Source organism: Ochlerotatus camptorhynchus, unplaced genomic scaffold (genome assembly GCF_037179485.1).
Source record: "Ochlerotatus camptorhynchus isolate MF236.1 unplaced genomic scaffold, CSIRO-AGI_Acam_v1.1 ptg000332l, whole genome shotgun sequence".
Classification (NCBI taxonomy): domain Eukaryota; kingdom Metazoa; phylum Arthropoda; class Insecta; order Diptera; family Culicidae; genus Ochlerotatus; species Ochlerotatus camptorhynchus.
In genome coordinates this window covers 385,318-408,736 of record NW_027040820.1, presented here as the reverse complement: position 1 = coordinate 408,736, position 23,419 = coordinate 385,318, and the positions used below count along the sequence as shown (strand labels likewise).

The window sequence follows — 23,419 nt, the reverse complement described above, 5'->3', positions numbered from 1 at the left end:
AGGTTTGATACATATGATACTTACTAAAAAAAACTGTTTTATCTTAATTGGATTTTTTATGGGTATTGAAGTAAATACATATTCGTTATCGCATTAAAAATGGAACCGGAATCCTAAATTTTATCAATTTTGGTACACTGGAACTATTTTAAATAAGTACGATAACATCACCAAAAATCACCATCTTTGCGTCCCTTGGTGGGACTTTGTATGGGAGTGAGCTGTCAACGAACAGATTAAGTGCCAATGATCAAAAATTTAAATCTTGACATTAAAATCGAGATGAATGTCTAAAGGGTGTCCACGATGAAATTGCCACACTATGAAATTGCTCTAACTTTTTAACCGTTGGGTAGAATTTAATGAAAATTTGGGTGGATTTAGTTCATAGTGCATTATTTACATCCTGCAAGTTTTAAAGTCCTGTGATCAAAACTCGCGGAAATGGAGTCGAAAGAGCAGCTCGTGCGTGATAAAATCTTGCGCATTCATCACGAGAACAAGGATCTCTCGCATCGTTCCATCGCTAAAACGTTGGGAATCGCGAATTCCACGGTGTCGCGAGTGATTAAGCGGTTCGAGGAACGGTTGACCACCGATCGGAAGCCCAGAAGTGAAGGAAAAAGTATTCCAAAAATCACAACCGCGTAGTTGGGGCCTTCAACCGAAATCCGAACGCCTCCGTTAGGGATGTGGCTAAGAAGCTGCACCTAAGCCGAAGTTTTGTCCAGAAGGCCAAAACTAAGGCTGGGTTTCGAACGTTCAAGGTACAAAAGACCCCTAATCGCGACGAGAAGCAGAACAAGTCCGCCAAAACCCGTGCCAGGAAGTTGTACCTCAACATGCTGACGAAAGTTGAATGCTGCATCATGGACGACGAAACATATGTGAAGGCCGACTTCAAACAGATCCCCGGCAACCTGTTTTTCACGGCCAAGGATAAGTTCAGCGTTCCGGACCATGTTCGCACTCAGAAGATGTCCAAATTTGCGAAGAAATTCCTGGTTTGGCAAGCCATCTGCACGTGCGGGAAGCGGAGTGCACCTTTCGTGACCCAGGACACGATGAACGGACAGGTATACATAAAAGAGTGCCTCCAGAAGCGGCTGCTTCCTTTCCTGAAGGCCCACAACGTCCCAACAATCTTCTGGCCGGATTCGGCCTCATGCCACTACTCCAAGGACGTGCTGAAGTGGTATGCGGACAATAAGGTCAATTTCGTGCCGAAAATGTTCAACCCTCCCAACACTCCGGAGCTCCGCCCCATCGAGAAGTACTGGGCGATTATGAAGCAGCACCTTCTTAAACGACCTAAGGTAGTGAAGACAGTCGAGGAACTGAAGAAAGTATGGGTTTACATGCAAAAAACGGTTGATTCACAGGTTGTGCAGAATCTTATGGCCGGGGTTAAGGCCAAGGTGCGGGCATTTGCGTATGGACTGTAAATAAAATACGAGTAAAATGGTAAAATGAATTTTAATAGTTATTTCTCAATCCCTGAAAATTTGATGGCAATCGGATGAAAACTCGAATTTTGCGAATCAATTTTGTGTGTGGCAATTTCATCGTGGACACCCTTTAGGATCGATAAAAATATCGTTGTGCTCAGAAAATGAAGATCTATTAGATAGATGATGTTTAAAAATCTACATATTTTTCGAAGTTTAACAACCCAATTATAATAAAATAAAAATTCAACAAATTAAGTTAAATCGTATTTAAAAGAATCCGGACGAAAAAATGCATTGTAATAAAACACATGAAACCTACCAAAAATTAACTTAAAGATCACTACAAAATCCAGTGACCATTACTCAATAATTCGCGTAATTTTTAAGAGAAGGCAAGTTGGCGAGCATGCGTGAAAATCCCTAGATTTTATCATTCATATGCCAAATAAAGGATAATATTTATTTTAAAATTGTCTCTAAAACATACAGCGCTCAGAGGCAAATACAATTCAAGAATAAGATGACTAGCAAATGCTTTAAATTAGCCTGTTTACATTTCCATATTGAATAGCCATGAACAGTCACTCCCGAGGACATTCCATCATGGATACAAAAATCGTTTCTTGGTAGAGAAAACTTCCTACAGCAGGCATCCATCGTCTATATCAGGCCTGTCCAACGTACGGCCCGTGGCTACGCTGCCCCCTTTTTGACGTAGAACTACGTCTTTGTTGACTATACTGGGGTGCAAATCAAAAAATATGTGTGGTGAAGGAGTGTTAGGTTTTGAACGCTTGTAACTTTGTCATTTATAGATGAAATTAAAATCCAAATACGCCAATCGATAGGATATTACATTACAAACCTGTTGAAATAAATATTTTTCCAATTTTTCTGTAATTAAACTTTTGAAAATGTACAAATGATAATTTTATCACTGATTTCATGAAATAAGCCTTTTTCCCAAACCCAGTCATCATAAACGAATACCACTTGGTTGCACATCATTCTGCTTGAACCTGAAAAGATATAAATCAGCGCTGCTCTCATACCACTGCTCATTACCGCTTCGGACGGCGTGGCGCTAGGTCCTGCATCAAGCAGGACTAGGTTAGCGGTTAAAGGTGGATCACGGCGTGTCCACCACAATGATGAATGATACTTGTAAAAACGTGCATGAAGAACTCCCTCCCGCTTAACAACCCCCTCCCCTCCCCCTTAACAATAACCCGAAAAAGACATGGACTATGTATGACGATCATTTTTTTCGAGAAATAAATTTTAAGCAAAACCCCAATAATGTATAAACAATTAATTTTTTACATGCAGAGCCAACATTTTCAAAAAAAAAATATTGCTTAATAGGAGACATACACTCGATGAATTACCAACAACTGACTGTAAAACATATCTGGTACCTCTATATATGCAATTATATTAACATACAAAGTCCATCCTTTATTACATATTCTGCACAAAAAAATTTTTTGCTCCGCCCCATTCATAAAAAACTGCGGGAAATCCTATCAGGTTCTGAACCTGAAAAGATATAAAACAGCGCTGCTGTCATGCTTTTGCTCATTGTCGCTTCGGACGGCGTGGCACTTGGTCCTAGTAGCAGTAAGCTGGTCTAAATCAGCGGCTTAAGGTGGATCACGACGTGACCACAATAAGGAAAAGCAATACATGTACCCCCTCCTCCCTTCATAACAATCCCTCGCCCCCCCCCCCCTCAAAAACCTCTCGCCCCTCCCTCAACAATCTCTCACCCCCCCCCACCATCAACCTCTCCTACCACCCCACCACTCATATACCACTCCTACCCCTCCCCCCCACCCCTCAAATACCTCTCCTAACCCCCACCCCTCAAATACCTCTCCTAACCCCCCCCCCCCCTCAACAATAACCCGAAAACGAGACAGACTTTGACGATCCCTATTTTCCGGGAAATAAATTTTAAACAAACCACTATCATTAGTAAAACCAAGTTTTTCCCTTAATTTCTTCCCTCACCGAAACTTTCAAATTTGAACATTGCTTGAAAGACATGTTTGATGAATTCAGTTGGTGAATTACACACAACTGACGGTAAAACATATCTGGTGCCTCTATATATGCAATTATAATAACATCCAAAGTCCATCCTATTTCACATATTTTGCACAAAAGAAACTCCTACCCCCCCACCATCAAATGTGTAAATTGTTTTGAGTCAACTATAACCGAAACATTGAAATACTTGAAAATTTTATAATAAAGTATAATAGTCAAAAATGCATGAAAAACATCAATTTTGTGTGGTTCTACGTCATACTGCGGTCGTGTCTAGGACACAACCCTTTAATTTTTTGTTGCCCGCAACGAGTTTAAAAAGACTTGCATCCGACCAGCGGGTTGTTCTATTCTCTTTCATCATTGTCAGACGAGAACTTAAAATCATGTTTGCCGATTTCGGTAACAGTTTCTGAGATCAATATGCAACGAGTGTTGGAGAGCAGTCAACAATATTAAGTTTCTTATTTAATAACGGAGAGGAAGCAAGCGCTGCTGAGAAACAGCAGCAGCCTGTTTTCAAGTGCAAAACCGATGCGTATATTACTACTACAAATTCGGGATAGTGGACTATACCGAAAACGAGCAAATGAAAGACGAAAAGGAGGCTAAGCGGTGGACACTGCTGAAGGAAAAACAATTGAAAAAAGCAAGGGAGTTGAGGGCACAGATGAAAGCGGAAGCTAAACTCAAGTCACCTTAAAAGCTCAAGAACTCATAACAATGTTCCTCTTAACTAATATTTGAGTTAACTACTTAAAAAATTCAATTATTATCGGCTCCATATGGAGTACTTTTGCACATTTGAGCCTAACAAATTGAAAAAAAAGTAGATTTTAACTGAAACTTAGCAAACGTCTAGTGACAAAACTCGAAACTCGTGATAAGCGACAAAACTCCGGAAAATCACCTCAGTTAAACAAAACAGAATTTAAGATTGAAAATTTAGATAATTTTTGAAGATCAAAATTTGAAATATTTTCAAAAGCCTCAATTATGTGCACATTATCTGAAATTTGGGGGTGAAATCCATGGAAATTTTTAAAGAAAACTTTTTAAATTCTGAAGCGCATACTAAAATATTTCTAAGGAATATTTCAAGACAATTTTAAGAAAAACTATGGAGAGAAATTAAAGCAAATTATCGCGAGAAATTATAAAGAAAACGATGATAACTGTTGACTAAATGTTTAGAGTAGTCTAGAGTTCTGGATCTGTTATAAATAAACTTTATAGAAAATACCTGAGAGAATCATAAAATTATTTAGGAGAATCCTGAAAGTAAATATCACACTAAAGATCACAAGTTCAAATCTCATCCCCGGACAAGTCACGAATGGCTTAACATATATTAACGTGTATTAAATGATGATGATGATGGTCCCACCTCTTAGCCCTACAAAGGTTTGAGCTGGACAATTTATCTTTTAGATAAGTAAGTAGGGTTTTTGATCTAATTTCCGTCCTACTAAGCACAACGCGCACTTTACCTCTCATTTCTGAACGAATTTTAATTAAAAATGGAATATTTCTGTCAAAGATGACTTCTAAATTTATTCACCTTTCCATACGTACCGTTAGATTTGATAAAGAGTCACACATTGTTGAGATATTGTTTTTTTTATCTAGTTCGTTTATTTGTAAGGCTCAATCGCGTTAGCTTTACGGAGCCGATAATTCATTGTTCTTTGTTTGTAACAAAATTCACTTAATTCTATGTCTAGTAGGAGTTGGGCCGGATACTCGCGGCTTACTCGAGGTTAGAGGGGTACATTGTCGAAGGATAGGAAAAGGGGAGGAGCTTGGGAGTAGGGTATCGTTGCCTCATCAGAGCGTTGTCGCCAGTGTGAACGGTAGTGTGGTTCTAGATTCGTCTGGAGTTCGACCGGCTATGGTGACCAGTGGGCGACGATGAGGCTCATCGAGACGGGGGACAAGACAAACAAAAACTAATAAAGAGATACAAAAGACAAACGAATTAAATTCTTATACCAGACATTTGCAGAAACACATAAATCGACTGCATATAACAGAGATCGCGGGTACCCAACACGTCTCTGATAGGGATATAGGGTTGTCTTCCTTGGGCCTCGAGTGTATTCAAAAGTCGCTCTCTGGCGGCGTCATTATCCGTACATTGCCAAACTGCGTGATCGATGTCGTCGTAACCGTTTCCACACCGACATATGTTGCTGTCCACGAGGTTTATTCTATTGAGATGCGCATCTAGCGAGTAGTGGTTGGACATAAGTCTACTCATCACGCGAATAAAGTCACGACTTAAGCCCAAGACTTTAAACCACGCTCTCGAAGAAACATTAGGAATAATTGAATGTAACCACCGTCCAAGATTTCCGTTGTCCCAATCGGTTTGCCAACTCGAAAGGGTACTCTGACGCACTAAATGGTAAAATTCATCGTGTGAAATTTGCCTGTCATAAAATTCGCCTTCCTGCGCGCCCACCTTTGCGAGAGAGTTCGCCTTCTCATTGCCTGGGATTGAGCAATGTGAGGGGACCCATACAAAGGTAATCATATATGATCTTTCGACCAGCACACTCATCTGCTCCCTTACCTTTGAAAGGAAATAAGATGAGTGCCTACACAGCAAAAAAATAATTTTGATATCACGTCAAAGTGGATGCACTACAATCATGTCGAAAATATGGTGTAATATTACTTGCTAAAAAGGACAAAATTATCATTAATACAATGCATGAACTGACATTACGCTGCTTTTACTGCATTTGTTTATTTATGTGGTCATAAAAATTACATGAAATTTTCGACATGATTGTAGTGCATCCACTTTGATGTGATATCAAAATTATTTTTTTGCTGTGTACCTTGTTTCATCGACCGAATAGCCTCAATCGAACTGAGACTATCTGAGAAGATGAAGTAATGGTCTGCGGGCATGTTGGAAATCATCCCCAATGCGAAGTTGATTGCTGCCAGCTCAGCAACAAAAATGGAACAAGGTTACTGCAGTTTGCGGAAGGCGCTAGAGTTTTCATTGAAGACACCGAAGCCAGTGGATCCACTGAGACGAGACCCGTCTGTAAAATATCTGTTCACGCAATTGATGTGTTGGTACTTTTCAGTAAAAATACGCGGGATAATAATAGGTCGAAGTTGATCGGGAATCCCATGAGTTGCTTGTTTCATGGTCAGATCATATTCAATTGAGGAACTGCGATTGGTGAAGTGAGCACGGTCTGGAGTGTAACAAGGAAGACACATATCTGACGATATGTAGTGGTGGTAGATTCTCATAAATCGAGATTGTGACCCAGTGATCGAGTCTCCGAAGGATCATTTTCTCCAACAATTTCCTAATGCACGAAAGCATCGCAATCGGACGGTATGAGTTATGGTCAGACGCTGGTCAGGTTTTCGAATGGCTATTACTTTGACCTGTCTCCATTCAGGCGGTATGATGTTGTTTTCTAGTAAGGAATTGAATAAGTCTAGCAAGCGTCTTTTAGCGATAGCTGGGAGATTTTTTAGAAGATTGAATTTAATCATATCGCTTCCCGGTGAGGAGTTGTTTGATGAAAGAAGAGCCATAGAGAATTCCAGCATTGTGAATGGTCTATCCAGTGAGCTGCCGCTCGGAGACGCTTCTCGAAGAATGTGTTGTGCTGGAACTGAGTCCGGACAGACCTTTTTAGCGAAATCGAATATCCATCGGTTGGAGTATTCTTCACTCTCATTAGAAGATGAGCGGTTACGCATGTTCCGAGCCACCCTCCATAAAGTGTTCATTGAGGTTTCTCGTGAGAGTCCCTCGACGAAATTGCACCAATAACCGCGTTTCTTTTCTTTGACTAATTGTTTCAGCTTTGTCTCAAGCTTTGAATATTCCTCGAAATATGTGGAAGTTTTGTGTCTACGAAAAGCTTTGAAAGCATCAGATTTTTCTACATACAATTTTGTGCATTCTTCGTCCCATCCAGGTGTGGCTGGTCTCCTTTTGAAGGGCGCACTTGGAACTTTTCTTTTTTGTGCTTCCAGTGAGCTTTTGTAAATCAAATCGGCGAGGAATCGATATTCTTCCAATGGTGGAAGCGTATCTATTGATTCGGCACCGATTGTCACCGCCGTTGCATATTTATGCCAATCTATGTTCCTTGTAAGATCAAATGGAACTCAAGATGGTTCTACAGAGTGAGGGGCACACTTAATTGAAATGATGATTGGCAAATGATCACTACCATGGGGATCATTGATAACCTTCCACAGACAATCCAATGATAGCGATCTTGGGCACAAAGATAGGTCGAGTCGGCTTTCTCTAGCCGGAGGTTTTGCTATACGTGTCGCTTCACCAGTGTTTAAAATAGTCAAGTTGAAATCATCGCATAAATCGTAAAAAATAGCCGCTCTATTGTCGTTATATAGATCGCCCCACCCAGTACCATGGGAGTTCATATCACCCAGAATTAATACTGGAGATGGAAGAATCGAAACAAGATTCCAGAGTTGACTACGGCTAATGGAGGTTCTTGGTGGAACATAAACTGAAGCTATGCAAAGGTATTTGTTCTTCACATTTATTTGGCAAGCGACGATTTCGACGCCTGATAGAGCAGGAAGGAAAATTTTGTAGAAAGGGTAGCACTTTTTGACCCCTAAAAGTACTCCTCCATAACAATCGTTTCTATCCAGGCGTATAATGTTAAAATCGTGGAAGTTGAGTTCTTTATCGGAAGAAAGCCATGTTTCACAGAGAGCAAATATATCACAATCAGAATTCTGAAGTAAAAATTTGAACGAGTCTAGTTTAGGCACTAGACTACGGCAGTTCCACTGTAGCACAGTGATCATATCTTCAACCTCGTTCGACGAATTATCCATCGAAAGATATGATTGATGCAAGGAGGGGCCATGAAACAGTCAATTGCTTAAGATATGATTCTAGTGTTGGAAGCAAGGCAGAAACTAAGCTTCCAAGAGGGTCTTGTATGTTGAACATATTTAATATGAATTCCACAATGTCCGAAAAAGCTAGCAAACCTCTTTCGGACTTGGATTTCTTTTGAGAAGTTTGAGGAGCAACTTTTTTTATTTTTCTTATCTTTGTTGGGTAATGGCGGAAAATCCTTTCTGCAGCCAGGAAGTGGAGCAGTAGGAGCCTTCGATTTAATTTTTTCATCCCCATTACCCTGGGAATTTCGCAATCCTCTGGGAGTGACTTAAGTTTTCTTACGGCGCACTTTCGGGGAGGAGCATTTTCGTTTTGAGGATCCGTTCGTTTTCAAAGGTGCGTGTATCACCGTAGAGTCACCCTCATCGGATGAGTCAGAGTCAGATTCTTCAGCTGACAAAATCGCAAATTGATTTTCATCTAGGACGGCTGATGCAGCCTTCACCATTTGTGCATATGACTGCTTGGAGCGTCCAGAGATTGAACGCTGCACTTTATCGGAGTGCTGTTTGTACATCGGGCACTCCTGCAAGGGGTGAGGATTCTCGCCACAATATGCGCATTTTACTGATTCTTTGTGGCAAGAATCCTCTTTGTGGTTTTCACCACATTTGCCACAACGAGTTTTGTTGCCGCAATGGCTGGCCGAGTGTCCCAGCCTTTTGCAGTTGGTACAATTATATACCCTCTGTACAAACAACCGCACCGGAAAAAAAGCACCATCAACTTTAACAAAGTTTGGGAGAACTGAACCAGCGAAAGTCACCCGAAACGAGTCTGAATGCTGATAAACTTTCTTGCCATCTTGCAAAGATACTGAATGCAGTTGCCTGACATCCAGAATCTGTACCTGCTCTCCGATTTTCGAGTTTTTGAAGCAACCCGATGCTCGTTTTAAGTCCTCGACACTCAGACTCGCGTCGGAGACCACACCTTCTATCTCCACATCTCGAGAAGGGATGTAGATGTTTTACTCAACACTAAACAGCTCGTGTTCAGCAATTTTATTTGCCACATCATAAGTCGGTGCTTCTACACGCAGTTTATTAAATCTCTCTTTATGTACCAAGATTCCCGGATACTTACGCAGCAAATCTCTCGAAATGTCGAGAGTTTTCAAGGGTTTATTTTTAGGCCGAAAAAAGACAACCCATGGTCCTTTCGAAGACGGTTGATAGTATCTAGTTCGCGCAACGTAGGTATCCGAAGACGCCATAAGTGTTGCGCAAAAGCGGTGCACAACCGCTTAAAAAGGAAAAAAAAACTTAAAAAAACCTTCACCAATTAATCTACTTAACTACTAGTTGTTAATATTTTGTTGCCCAGTGTATGAACAACCAAATAAAACAATAAAAAAATTATCAAAAAAAAAAAAAAAAAAAACTTTTTATTAGTTGCAAGAAGTTGCACCACTATAGCCCTCACAACCCTAACAGAAGAGAGGGCAAAGCCACGCGCAAAATTGAATAACAAAAGCGCGGCAATGGGCTAGAGAAGACTATTGTATACTTAACATTAACACCGGCCGGTGCCGGCTGTGTGAGCTGGTGCAGCCACTCCGTTTGCTCCTTTGTTTTTGTTGCTTGCTGCTTTGGAGTGGTGATGAGATGATGACGGTGAGATGATAGTCCACCTATAGCGTCGCTAAAGGTGGCTACTTCCTCTGCTGACTGCGGTTGCCTTGGGCACTGAACTTCGTCCACGGTAGGAAAAACGCGCGATATAAAAAATCACTATGGTGGGAAAAAAACTCCACCGGCTACGAAACCAATACCCGCAACGGAGACACGAACAAACTACGTCCGGCTACTTCAAGCTATCGGCGAGGAATGGAGATATTGTTTAAAATCTAATACTGCTTCTTGATTCTAAATTCGTTCTACGAGTTTCAATTCCGTCCAAACGCATTGAAACGCCATTAGATTTTCTTCGTCCTACGGATAAACGTAGAAAAACGGGATTCGCTAGGAGCGCTTCTTTTGTTTTGAGAACAATGAGCGTAAATATTCATACAATGCGCTCTAATAGGATTCATGTTGTAGCTAATGAGCTAACGCATCGGAACAAACCTATTATTGATTTGTGCACGGTGAAATCATTGATATTATTGATCTTTTCTGATCGATAGAACGGAAATGGGCGATTACAACGAAGTAGCGCTCTACCCTATGACACCTTAACCAGATTAGATTTAGATTTCTCAAAATTATGATAATTTATCCGGCAGCCCTAAGTATGCACCTTTAGAATTGATAAAACGATCCATAAAATATTGAAAAACGTTCATTAAAAAACATCCAAATGATCCATAAAACACCGCAGGAAATCTCTTGAACAGTGTGAATGATCCTTAAAAAATATCAATATGATCCATATTTTATGTAAAAATGTACCACTAAATACAAAGAATGAGCATTGAAATTGCAAAAATTTTACACATTGCACATTACAACAGTAATTGTAATTGTAATTGTAATTACTGTCATTGGTCGAAAGGTATTGTCATTGTTTACAGAAGCTGTTACGCCCTAATTCCAGCTCTATCTAGAAGTATTGGCTTCACGTGCAAACCATCGTTCATTTGGTGAGTTAGTTCCTGTTTATTTTTTCACTTGTTTCGATACCATCTATCAGTTTTCTACAATTTTGTCTTGGCCATCTTTTCGAAGAGCCCCGTTCATGCTGTTATTTTTTCCTTTTGGTTTGTTTTTTCCGTCGATCTTGTTTTCCGTGCTGAGCACCAATGCTACCGACGTGCCAGGAAGACAGCTCCCACACCTGGACCCTACCTATCGAGCCATCAACTCATGAACCGGGGACCAACGGCTTTACTTCCCATCCGAAGGAAGGCGTGATCAGAGATGTTATGCCTCAGAACATCCCAGCGGCGCCGACTGGGATTGAACCCAGGCCTGCTGGGGTGAGAGGTAATCACGCTTACCACTACACCACCGGCGCCGTTCGTTCATGCTGTTATTTGTCGAGCGCACAATTTTCACATGTTGAGATCGAGTGGGAACGTCAAGATAGTCATCCAAGTGCTTTTGTTTCTGGTTTTAGACGTTTGATGTCTTCAGTGATTTTTTTGTAGTTTAAAGTTCCCTTTATCTGTGATCATGGTGGGTCTGAAGAGTTTTTGTTGAGCACGCTGAGGCTGACATGGACATGGAGGTTGACGGTACTGAAGCAAAGGGTTATGTTTAATTTCTTTATATTTGCAACGATGATGATTTCCTATAGTAACACATATCACCTTCTTAATGCTTCAGTATGCCTCAAACGATTAATTCTTGGTTGTTAATAGAACTTCCTTGATGAAATCGGCTGCTTCATGCAGACTGAGCAATTCTGATTATAGTATCAGATTTGTTCTGTATACAGAGGAATTGGGAGGGCTTATTAAAAACATCTCACCAATAAAGTAATGATCTTCTAGTAAATTTTGCATATCATTTTATTAATATTTTATTTTATTTAAGCATATTATTTGTGTTACAGTCAATTAGCATTAGCATATGATACAAGAGATTTAATATTACTTGCTCGTTTTTGCGTTAAATAATCAATATTTATTTTACTTGTAATTATCTTTGAAAGTTTTTTTTTCCAAGTTTTTTTTTTGTGATCTGAAAATTTTCCCATTTTGGTTAGAAGTTTCGAAGCTAACGCATGTCCGCAGGCCCAATAGAAAGATAGGCAGAAAAAGTGTATCATGAAGAATGATTGCATGCAGGGTTGCTTCCACTCACTTGCTATAGATGAGTGATTTTCGGAGTTTTGAATTCGTTAGATGTTGTAATGGAGATTTGTGATGTTGGATGCGGGAGGAGGTTGGAGGGCGGGTGTTTGACGCATAGAGCCTGTCAATTTCGATTTCAGAGTGCCGCAGTCGGCGGTTTTATGATTCGTGAGCGCTCGCGATTCGTAGAATCGTTGATTGTGACTGCAAGTGGATTTGGCGGGTTTTGTGTCGGACGCTTGCTTTTTGGCCTCTTCTTTTGTCTAACATGTGCAGAGTATCATTATAGCGTCTAATGGTTTTAAAATTCCTGGTTGCGTTAAATATATTTGTGAGAATATCTTTTTGAGATTTTAGTAGTCACGTTTTGTTTGTAGTTTATATTTTATTTCTTTCATGTAATTATCGTAAATAATAGTTATTCAATAATATAATCCATATATTCGTACTTTGACGCGAAGCGCTGTGGATTATGAGGTGCTCGATGACCCTGGAGGGATCGATTTTGCTTACTGAGCAGAAAATCATGGGTTTAGTCCCAAGCTCTCCGTCATGACTCTTAAAATTCATGATCACTAAACAAAATGAATATGTTCTTTCGATAGCCGGCTATCGAGAGATTAAATAAACAACAAATAAACAATACATACTTTTGGTTGCATCGCCAACTTGAGGTGAATCCTAACCGAATACCCTACCCAACCCTCCAACTCCGTAGCACTTATGAGAGTGTCGCTAAGTCGGTGGCCTCTCGTTAAGTAAGTACTACATCAACATTTCCTTCCCTATCCCTAGTTATGGTAAAGATGGGCGTGGCCGGGAATAGCGACAGTCATGCTTCTGTTACTCTTGTTTAGATTGGAACCAATGTTTACTCCCCAGCATTATTCCTGAAAGTAGTCTAACTGAGAATTTCAGAAGAAACGTGAGTGTCGCTAGTATCCAATCTACGAAGTATATCATAACAACGCTAACGCTAAGGGCTATTTTAACATTCAATTCCAGCAAGGTAAGGGTGTTTGCAGATCGTTTTGCTAGTTTTAAATTATTTTAGCGGTTTATAAGCTTTTTATTTGCATTTCTAGGTTGCTTTGCCGATTTTGGTGTATTTAAACAATTTTAGATAGTATAAAGACCATGTTTAAAAAACGATTTTCAAGTATCTCTAGGCCATTTGTGCGGTTTAGAGCAGTTGTTTGCGTTTCTATGGTCGGTTGAGACATTTAAATTGTCATTTTAAAGGTAATTTTGTCGTTTTTAAATCATTTTAGTACTGCAAGGTAACTCATATTTAAGATTTTAATAGCATTTAATCGTTTTGAGATGCAAACTATACATTATTTGTGATACTATTTTATCATTTTGTGATCATTCAAGCTTTTTATGGTAAGTTTTGGACTGAATTGGCATTTTGGCACAATTCTGTCGATGCTATTACAGCTTTTTAAAGCAATTTTGAAGTTTTAAAAGCTGTTTTGTGGAATTCAGTCAATTAGTCAGACAGTTGATGAATTTTTGTGGGTCGCAATCGACGAAAGTTTGAAAACCGCTAATCTACATAGATAATTCAAACATCGTAAAAATGTTAAGGCCTCAGGAACAGAATTTCAAGATTCAGGATTTGGAAAATAGCTTTCAAAATTTTGAAACTTCCACAGTTGTTAAAATGTCATGTTTGCAAAAAAAAATTAATATCAGGGCCTACGCAGGTGTGGAAGCTGCCTTCCTGCACATTCGATTGCCGTCAATGGATGGCAATCGATGTCCACCGGTGATTGGCAATAGATTGCGGAACAAAGACCGACGTTAAATAAAGGAAAGAAGAAAGAAGAAGATCAGGGCCTACGAAAACTCTTCAAAACAGAAAGCCTTCGAAAAAAAGATGAGGCGCCGAAGTTAACAGAATTCGGTCAAAATATATTCAAAAATATATTGAAAAAGCGGTTATTTTCCGGCTTTTCCCAGTTCTTTTCGATTCCCGGTTAATTCCGAGGGGGCGAGTCTATCTACGATGCAGGAAAAATTGTATTTTGTTGTGGTTAGCTGCGCGCACGCTGAATAGATAGAAAGAAGATTGATGACGATTCTGAAGATTTCATGTAAAAAGATGATGTGCGATGCAAGTAGATGCGAGAAATGAAAGAAGATTTTTCGAAGATGGATTCGTTAGTGTGAGATTTGTTGAGCATCTAGAATCGAGATTTTCCCGGTTGAGTGGCCCCCCTGCGACATAGTTTGACGAAAGAAGTCATTATCAAGCGCCCAAAACGCCATACAATCAGGGAATCACAAGCAGGGATTGAAACGGTTGACGTTTTTTACTACACTGGCTTCGTTGTCATGCGCGACAAACTGTGTTTGTATTAGTAAACTCATGCTCTACCGTCGTTTCTCTCACACAACAGAAACGGTAGAATAACATTCGAGCAAAAAGAAAATTATCAAATAACTTTCATATCACATGTTTGATTACATTCTAAATTTTCAATTTGATGTAAATTAAACCATTTCTGATCAGAAAAGTTATAACTAGGACATCATTGCCTGCTATTTTCAGAATTCACACAAGCACAACATCAGCAGGTCTTCTTATAAGAAAAACTAAAATACATACATTCATGACGGTCTTCGGCGACAGTGTCGTATGACAGAGCCTGTCATATGACATTTTAGTTTGGTACTACACGGATATAAATCTCCTTATACCTTTTGGCAAATTTCCATTGCTGATTATTCATAAAACGCATAAGTCAACTAATAAGCAGACGCTTTGCAAAAATTTAATGAAGATTATGTGTCAAATAAAATGTATAAATGGTCACACATACCGTCTATGCGTTCTTATAGAACGTATGTGGTTTGTCATATGTAATGTATAAAGCTGATGTTTTGGCAGAAATGTATAAGTGTAACACATGAATAAAGTAATTAATTTTCGTTTCGTGTATGATACAAGTGTCGGAGGCAAAGACAGTCGATTATCACAGAAAATGTTTCGACTACCGTGACCGGCTGATCCCAAGCCCACTAATGCGAAAAGTGTAATATAAGGCTGATTTATTGCTTTAAACTCGGCCTTATATCAGCATTATATAGCACTTTTCGCATTATTGGGCTTGATGGTTACTTGGGTAGTTTAAAAATCTTTTTTTTTTGTTTGGTACACAAAACTTATACTTTCTTGCCACCATGGCAACACTTCCTTTGTTTTGATTCTTCACCATCGTTCAGTATCACCCTGAAAGTAATTACGCCGCACCACACCGGTCTAGCTGCACAGCTGATCGACTGAATGCGGTGAATCAACAGACCAAATGAACTCCCAATGGCCATAGGGAGCAAAATGCATCAAACACAAGTGGCAACAAAAACAAAATCTACTGGCAGTTTTGCTACTGACAGTTTGATTCTGGTGATAGCTGATTTCAACAAATTGAGAAAATGCAATTCAATTTCAAATACATGCTTCTAAATCTAAACATTTTGTAACTTTCTGCGTTGGATAGAACTGTTTCGGGGAATTTTTGACAGATAACGTCACCACATGAACGATTGGCCAACCGAACCTGTCAAAATGAGGTCAATATCAAAGCTGATCTTGAATGGGAGATAATGATCGATCCCATTATTAAATTAACAAATTGAAGTTTTTTTTATGTAAAAGCTAAATTTACATTGTTTTATTTCGAGTGTTATTCTGTTTCCAGTGGTAAAATGAGTTAGCATTGTACAAAAAAAAGTATGAAAATATCGATACCAATGTAGGATTAATGATCCAAATTTGCATGCTTCCGTATGCGTTTTGATTCATATTTCTGTTTAAAGTCAACTCAATATTGAGGCAGTATACAATCTAAGTGCCAAAAACCAATCTAAATGCAGTTAAGAACAGATTTACATAAAATATGAAAATATCATGAATGTATGAGGAACAAAAATAAAATGGTAACTAATCAACAATATCTTACTGTTTAATAAACTTACCATCAACTAGACGACTCTTGAATCAAATTTCCACCTGGATTTGCTCTTTTGAACAAAATTCGAATGTGCATATAGCTGGAAAAAGGTCATGGTACGTCGAGCCATCGCGTCACGTTTATCTGGAAAAAAGATAATCTTTTTAATGATAAAGTGTGTCTTCGGATTTGCAACAAAGAAAATAACAATTACAATACACTTTCGCGTACATTTGATGTCAAATTATGGGATTAATTCGTTAATAAACCAAGCACTACTTAAACACTACCAAAACATTGACCTGTCAAACTGCCCATCAGTCACTTGGTCACAAATAACTACAAAGCCATTTGGGTATCTTATTTCTCTACAATAACAATTGAACGATTATTCAATCACGGCTAGACCAACAAAATAGCTTTCGATTTCCAATTTTGAAACCACCAAACTGACCGACGACTTATCACACAAGAGGGAAAAGCAGGTGAAAGTTATTTGGTTCCCTTCGTTCAAGGATCGACAGACGACGACGTACGCGGATGGAAACTGTTTCGTGACTGATTGGATGAACTTCACCGATGAATGTCACTTTTGCTGGCTCTTTGCGATAAATATATCGGTGCGAGAGTGAAGTTCAGTGTTTTCAAAAATGATTACACCGTCTGCGTGGGGTCTGATTGCATATGGTTTGACTTTGACTCTCTCGAGATTGAGTCTTTTTTTCCGCCTGCCGGCAGTGATGCCTGTTTGTTGCAATTTTAGGCAGTTCTTTAAATATGCCGGTGGTGTAGTGGTAAGCGTGGCTACTTTCTTCTCACCCCAGTGTGTCTGGTTCAATATCAGCCTAGGTCGTTGAGATTTTTCTGAGTCGAAAAAATCTCCGGCCCATGTGCTGTTGATGGGTGCGATATCTATCAAGTATGGAAACCGCCTTGGATCCCCTGGCCATTCGATTACCGCCAATTGATGGCAATCGATGTCCACCGGGTCCGCCGGTGATTGGCACTCGATTGCGGAACAGAGACCGATGTTAATGGGGTGTTTACATCTGTGCGGATTTACTCGCGCTAGTGTACTCGCCAACTAGCACGAATTTCAGTTACTCCTAAAATTTCATGCTGGTAGACGCTGATGCCCTGTTTACATTATACTAGTGAGCTTTTTTGCTAGTTGCTAGCTCATTAGCGCTAGTGAAATAGCATATGTGTAAACACCCCATAAATAAAGAAATCAATAAAAAGAATATAATTAGTTGGGTTTTACTCGCTTCATACTCTTGAAAGACAGATGTTCTTTTCCGGTCGAGCTGGGTTGGTTCTTTTGTTGTGCCATCTAGGGGACTTGACTTGACACTTTGCATAATTGTTTGTTATGGTCAACAATTCACATTTGAGCTAAATTTCAGCCATTTTGAATCATGCAAAAAATTCAAAATAACGTGTTTGATTTTTTCATTACTCGAAAACGTTACTTCCAATAGAAATGACGTCTGAGACAAAGTTGTAGGAAAAAATAATTCCTTGTCAGGAAAAGAATACATGTTAAAAACATTCCAATAAGTTTAGGTAAAAAATCAAAAAGAGTGATTATTAACAAAAAAAAAAATTACCTTCTTGTTGAACATTTTTAATTAAAAAGCTTAAAACGGTGTACCATCTGGAGAGTTATAACATGTTGTAACGGTTGTCAAATAATTGCAACACAGAAACCACAATCAAGATAGCGCTATAACATGTTATAACTCTTTAGTCTGAACGTACTATAAGATGCTAGCTTCTGTGTATTTTCAAGTTGGACACTTATAACATTTTTTAACTTTTCGTGCAAAATTCCACAATAACATTGTACAAACAAAAAGTTCCTGAATTTTACTAAAAGCTGTTGTCCATGTTCGCTATTCTAAATTCTAAATACGCCTGTAAGTGTGATTGGCGATTAATCAGAATGCTTGACTGGTTTGGTTCGGAAAGCCAAAAGACTGGTTCGCAGAAATTGTGCAAGATTCAGCACGGAGAAAAATCCAGGATGATTGGAAAGTGCAGTTAATGGTCGTGAATTCGTGATGCTTTCCGTCTGAGCGAGGACCATGTAAAGATCATCTAAGTGGTAGGGCGATAATCCATTGATCCTGACGAGATGAATGGATTATGATGGTCAGCAGGCAACCGAATCGGAAAGCGACTGGTCAAAGTGCCTCGTGATAGCGCTAGCCAGCTACCAAGAGTGTGGCCCTCTTGGAGTCTAGCTCAGTTGCTCTAGAAAAAAGCCCAGTGAACAAACTTGTTGGCGCTACTACCCAACCTAAGTAGCCACCAAGTCCACTAATGCAGAAAGAGCAAATAATGCTGATATATAGACTGATATCAGGCTAATATAAAAATGTATTGCCGTATATCAGCTTCATATTGCAAAAAGAGCCCTTATAGGACTATTAACAGGTTTGGTGGTTACGTGGGTAAACAGATAAAGTCTAAATGGAGGAAAAGTAGTTTAATCTATGACAGAACAATGAGCTTGAGATTGCGGTTTTGGAAGATTAGGAAATTTGAATTCAAAATCATCGTTTTTTGGATACCATAATAGGTCAAGTGTGTTGATGATGAGGAGCGATCGATTTCTAGTGACGGTTGATCTTCCTCATATGGAATATGTTACAGGGTACTGGGTTGATTCGCACTTCCATAGCAAAGATTCACCTCTCTTTAAGTAGTAGTTCGTCCAGCGAGTTTCAACTAGAAATCTCCTTCTTCTTCTTTTCTTTATTGAACGTCGGTCTCTGTTCCGCAATCTAGTATCAATCACCGACGGACATCGATTGCCATCCATTGACGGCAATCGAATGTGCAGGAAGGCAGCTTCCACACCTGTGTAGGATATAGCACCCATTCAACACACATGGGTCAGGACCAACGGCTTTACTTCCCTTCCGAAGGAAGACGTGACCAGAAATTGGTATACCACAGAAAAATCCCACCGACCTCGGCTGGGATTTAACCCAGACCCATTGGGGTGAAAATGCAGTCACGCTTACTAGTAAACCACCGGCGCCGGCTAGAAATCCTCAGGGGAAGATATGAGCGGAGAGTGTTGTGAGCCAAATGAACTGTCAAAATCATTCTCATTCGATTTTTGCCGATGATTTCTTATTCTTACTAGATCATATTTGAGAGCATTGTAATCAACTAGAAATTCAATCACCTTTATTTTCGTATGCTTCTCAAGCTGGTTGCTGATTTGGCAGAAATGTTGATCACGACTCTTGACTTGGTTGTATTGTACTCTGTTGTGGATACTAATATGTTTAAATATAAAAAATCTGTTTACATCGGTAAATCTCAAAAGATTAATGAAATCATTAGATAATGATAATTAGTGCTTGTGCGGTACAAGAAGCGGTTGTAAATTATGTATTTGACACATAAAACCTGTAAATATTGCTTTCAAATAAAAAAAATAGCTGATTGTGACACACTGAAAGCAAAATTAACAGGTTTATGAGTCAAACTTACTCTTTACAACACCTTCTTTTAACTTACAAGTACAAAATATCATTATATCATCTAACGGTTTCATCATTCCGAAAATGATTTTCTAACATACTTTACTAAAAAGTGTCACTTTTCGACACTGTTTTGAATGACATAGTGGCATACTTTTCATAACTAAAATAACAGTGTCGAAAAGTACTACTTTTCAGCATCAAGTGCAACTCGATGCAAAATTCGATATTGACACACTGGTCGTGATTATCCGGCTTGGCAAGCCTTGTTGGATAAACTACGACTCGTGTTGAAAAAATCTTCTTTTTGCAACTTGTTGCATAAATAGCTATTTTATACCATGTGAGTGGATGCAGCCCAGATTATATGTTCCTAATGGGAATATTTTAAATTTAAATTTCAGAAAGACACTATCTGCGAGTTGTTTTGAACATGCGTGACTATTTGTCACACGTCAAAAACTGTTATCACCTGTTGGTTATATGTTGTTACGAATTGATAGATGATATTTTAATTTATTAGTAGGCACTAATGGTAGTTTTATTGTTTTTCCATACATTTGAAGCGAAATAACATTAACCAAGGAAAATAAATCTAAAGTTTTCAAGCATCTATGTTCTACTACCTAGATAACGATAATTTCAGGCATAACATTTGATAACAGCACAAAAGCATTTGTAAACAAACTTTCTGAAGCCCTTTACACGCGAACCAAAGTACGCCCACGCAAAGTAACTGCATCATCGGATAGGGGCAACTATCACCTTTCCGAAAGTGATATTGGTTTGTGTGGGCGTACTTTGGTTCGCGTGTAAAGGGCATTAGAAAGTTTGTTTACAAATGCTTTTGTGCCGTTATCAAATGTTATGCCTGATTTGATTCAGAATGCACGATATTAAACTTTTAGTTACCACCACCAACCAACAATTTCCAATTATACAGCCTCATGCTGTAGTCAAATGTTTTACGATATGAGGCAACCTTTACTCAACCTTTATACAACCAAATCTGGCGAACTTAGTCAGCTACTTATGGCTGTTGGGACGGTTGTGACAAGCTCTTATTGCATATCCTTTTACGCTTCTATACATACAGCTGTCATTCTGCGATTTAGTTGTGTGTGAACTTGAAAGGCGCTTATTCAACCTTTTCTCGATTTTCAAATAATCACGACACAGCTTTATCTTGAAGCCGGGTTAAATATTGATTAAATATTTTGTTGAAGGAATTTATTAATTTGATTTTGCTGCGAATTAAATTAATCTAAATTAGTTATAAAGCACACCACCAAATTATTACCCTGAACCGGAACCTGGACTCGAACTTGAGACGATCGCATTGGCATACCTCGACACTACCAACTTAGCTACGCCAACACATTGAGCTGACGTAAAATAATCTATATGCCCTTCTACAACAAGATTGCCGAGTAAAGGGTTTATAATAGTGCACATGAATCTCTTTTCTCGACTTGTTAATTCAGCTTTGTAAAAGAGCGGAGTAAAAGCTGTAAAACTGAAAACGTCTAAAAATAAACCTAGTTGACTGTAAACATGCTTTCAAAGAAGCGCTAACAAAGTTTATTAGCTTAGTAAGAACAGGTTGTTTAAATGTTGTGTAGAAGCAATCAAATGAGTAATATATTCACTTTATTAACTTTGTTTTGCAGCTACAAGTTGAAAGTTGATTAATATGTGCATAGAAGTAACATTAGCGTTTAGTGATGGCTGTTATTCAATGCGACTGACAAATTGAATAATGGTTGTGAAAAAGCTGGGTAAACGCTCTCCAAAACTATTTAGCTAACTTTTGATTGTAGCTGTATCTGCAGCTTTTCTCAGTTACTTTACAGCACAACGCTTGGCCCATAAAGCTGAAAATGTTAGTTGGGCAGGTGAATCTTTGTCATTGACAAAAAAACGAATCAGATTTGGACTAAGGTTTATATGAGAGTCAATTGGGTTCTTTAATTTTGAAAAATATATCGGTTTTTATATATCATCTGAAAGAACTCCGTTTTCTGAGCACAGCGATATTTTTTTCCCACACACTTTCATCTCGATTTTTAAATCAAGATTTAAAGCAAAATAATAACTTCACTGTTTGACACTAAACTGACAAACTGACAGCTCGTTCCCATACAAAGTGACACCGAGGGGCGCTAATGAGGTGATTTTTGCTAATGTAATCGTTCATATTTAAAATAGTTCCAGTGTACCAAAATTAATGAAATTTTGGGTTTGGGTTCCATTTTTAATGCAGATTACAAATATGCATTTACCTCAATACCCTTAAAGAATTCTCACGAGTCACGATGTCAAACATAATTTTCCAATATCGCAGGAAATCTTTCAATTACAAATGTAAAATTATATAACGTTGAATAAAACAATTACCAATATTGTTGTTTGATCAAGATCAATTTATAAGCAGTTTATCTTAGTTTCACATAAACAAAATTATTTGCTTGAAAACGAAACTTATTTTGATTGCTTCTTGTCACAAAAAAAGCAAATACAAGACCAACAATTGAAATGGCCTTAACTCTATTTTGTAAACAAACCTTGTAAGGCCATTTTCTCGCGAACCGAAACCTTCATTCGCAAACCTAAACCACAATCAGGTAGAGGAGAATTTCCCCTACCTGTTCATTATGTTGGTTTGCCTTTGCGGATTTCGGTTCGGGAGAAAATGGCCTTACAAGGTTTGTTTACAAAATGGAGTTAAGGCCATTTCAATTGTTGGTCTTGAATATTTAGAAAGCAATATTGCTACGGAGCTTGCTTAGATCAGCTGAAATTTTAATTGCTTAAACACTGCAAACACAATTTGAACCAGTGATTGCTAGTTCTTCTTCTTATTTTTTTTATAACGTCGGTCTGTGTTCCGCAATCTAGTGCCAATCACCGACGGACAACGACGGTAGGAAGGCAGCTTCCACACACCTACACCTGCGTAGGATATCGCACCCATTCAACACACATGGACCGGGAGCAATGGATTTACTTCCCTTCCGAAGGAAGACATCACCAGACACTATTGTTCACTAGGCTAATGTCAATAAACGCAAGAATTGAATGTTGATATTTGATTAATTACTTTTAATTTTAATGGAATGGAAACTAGTTTGACTATGCAAGTTAAAAATCAAAGTGCATCCACTTGAAACGTATCATTGAATACTCCAGATCATCATCCCGCTTAATTAGATGATTGCAAATATTTTAGATTCTACACATGTAGTAACTCTTTTTGTGAATTATGTTAACAGTTTATCTTTTAAAAGAAGAGATAAATTCAAAGTAGCCACAAGGTAAATTCGATTGACGATATACTGAACTAAGCTGGTTGTACCTCAACTTATAAAATAGATTAGTTCTATGAATACCTGCACTTTTGATTTCCTCAAAATCGGTCCTCAGCTGGTCGACTCGTTCTGTTGATTGAAAACACGAAACTAAAGCGTGACAGTTTCACCTTCCGTAGCTACATTGCTTGCTGGTGGTGTTTATGATCCTTTCAAAACAGAGGTGGTGTTCATGAGTTGTAAAATGAGCTACGACGGTGTAATCAATGAAGAAAGGCAGGTCACTGTCGAAGTGTTTGAATAATGAATCGCACAGTGATGCTAGAAATGATAGGCGATTTTTTTAAAATCTTAATCGGAATTTCAACATTTTAAGAATATCCTTGCAGAACATTAAATCCATTAATTACATTAAATAGAACGCTTCATCTGAAAATAACAATTAATTTTATATTATATTATATGTAACGTGCATATTTA

At 38.6% G+C, this 23,419-nt stretch overlaps 1 protein-coding gene across 2 annotated transcripts in view; it reads right to left on the bottom strand.

Annotated features, from left to right (window-relative positions):
* The window catches only part of nsl1 (non-specific lethal 1), a 70,341-nt gene extending 47,255 nt beyond the window's left edge, over positions 1-23,086 (bottom strand). The window contains exons 1-2 of one of the 2 annotated variants that reach the window (XM_065230800.1): positions 23,021-23,086; positions 16,157-16,275 (exon numbers count right to left, since the gene is read on the bottom strand). The gene's annotated coding sequence lies outside the window, so the exon portion shown is untranslated. Of the gene's footprint in view, positions 1-16,156; positions 16,276-16,345; positions 16,665-23,020 lie in introns of those variants that run through there. The other variant, XM_065230799.1, reaches the window with a different exon arrangement.
* Between the last annotated feature and the right edge of the window lie 333 nt (positions 23,087-23,419).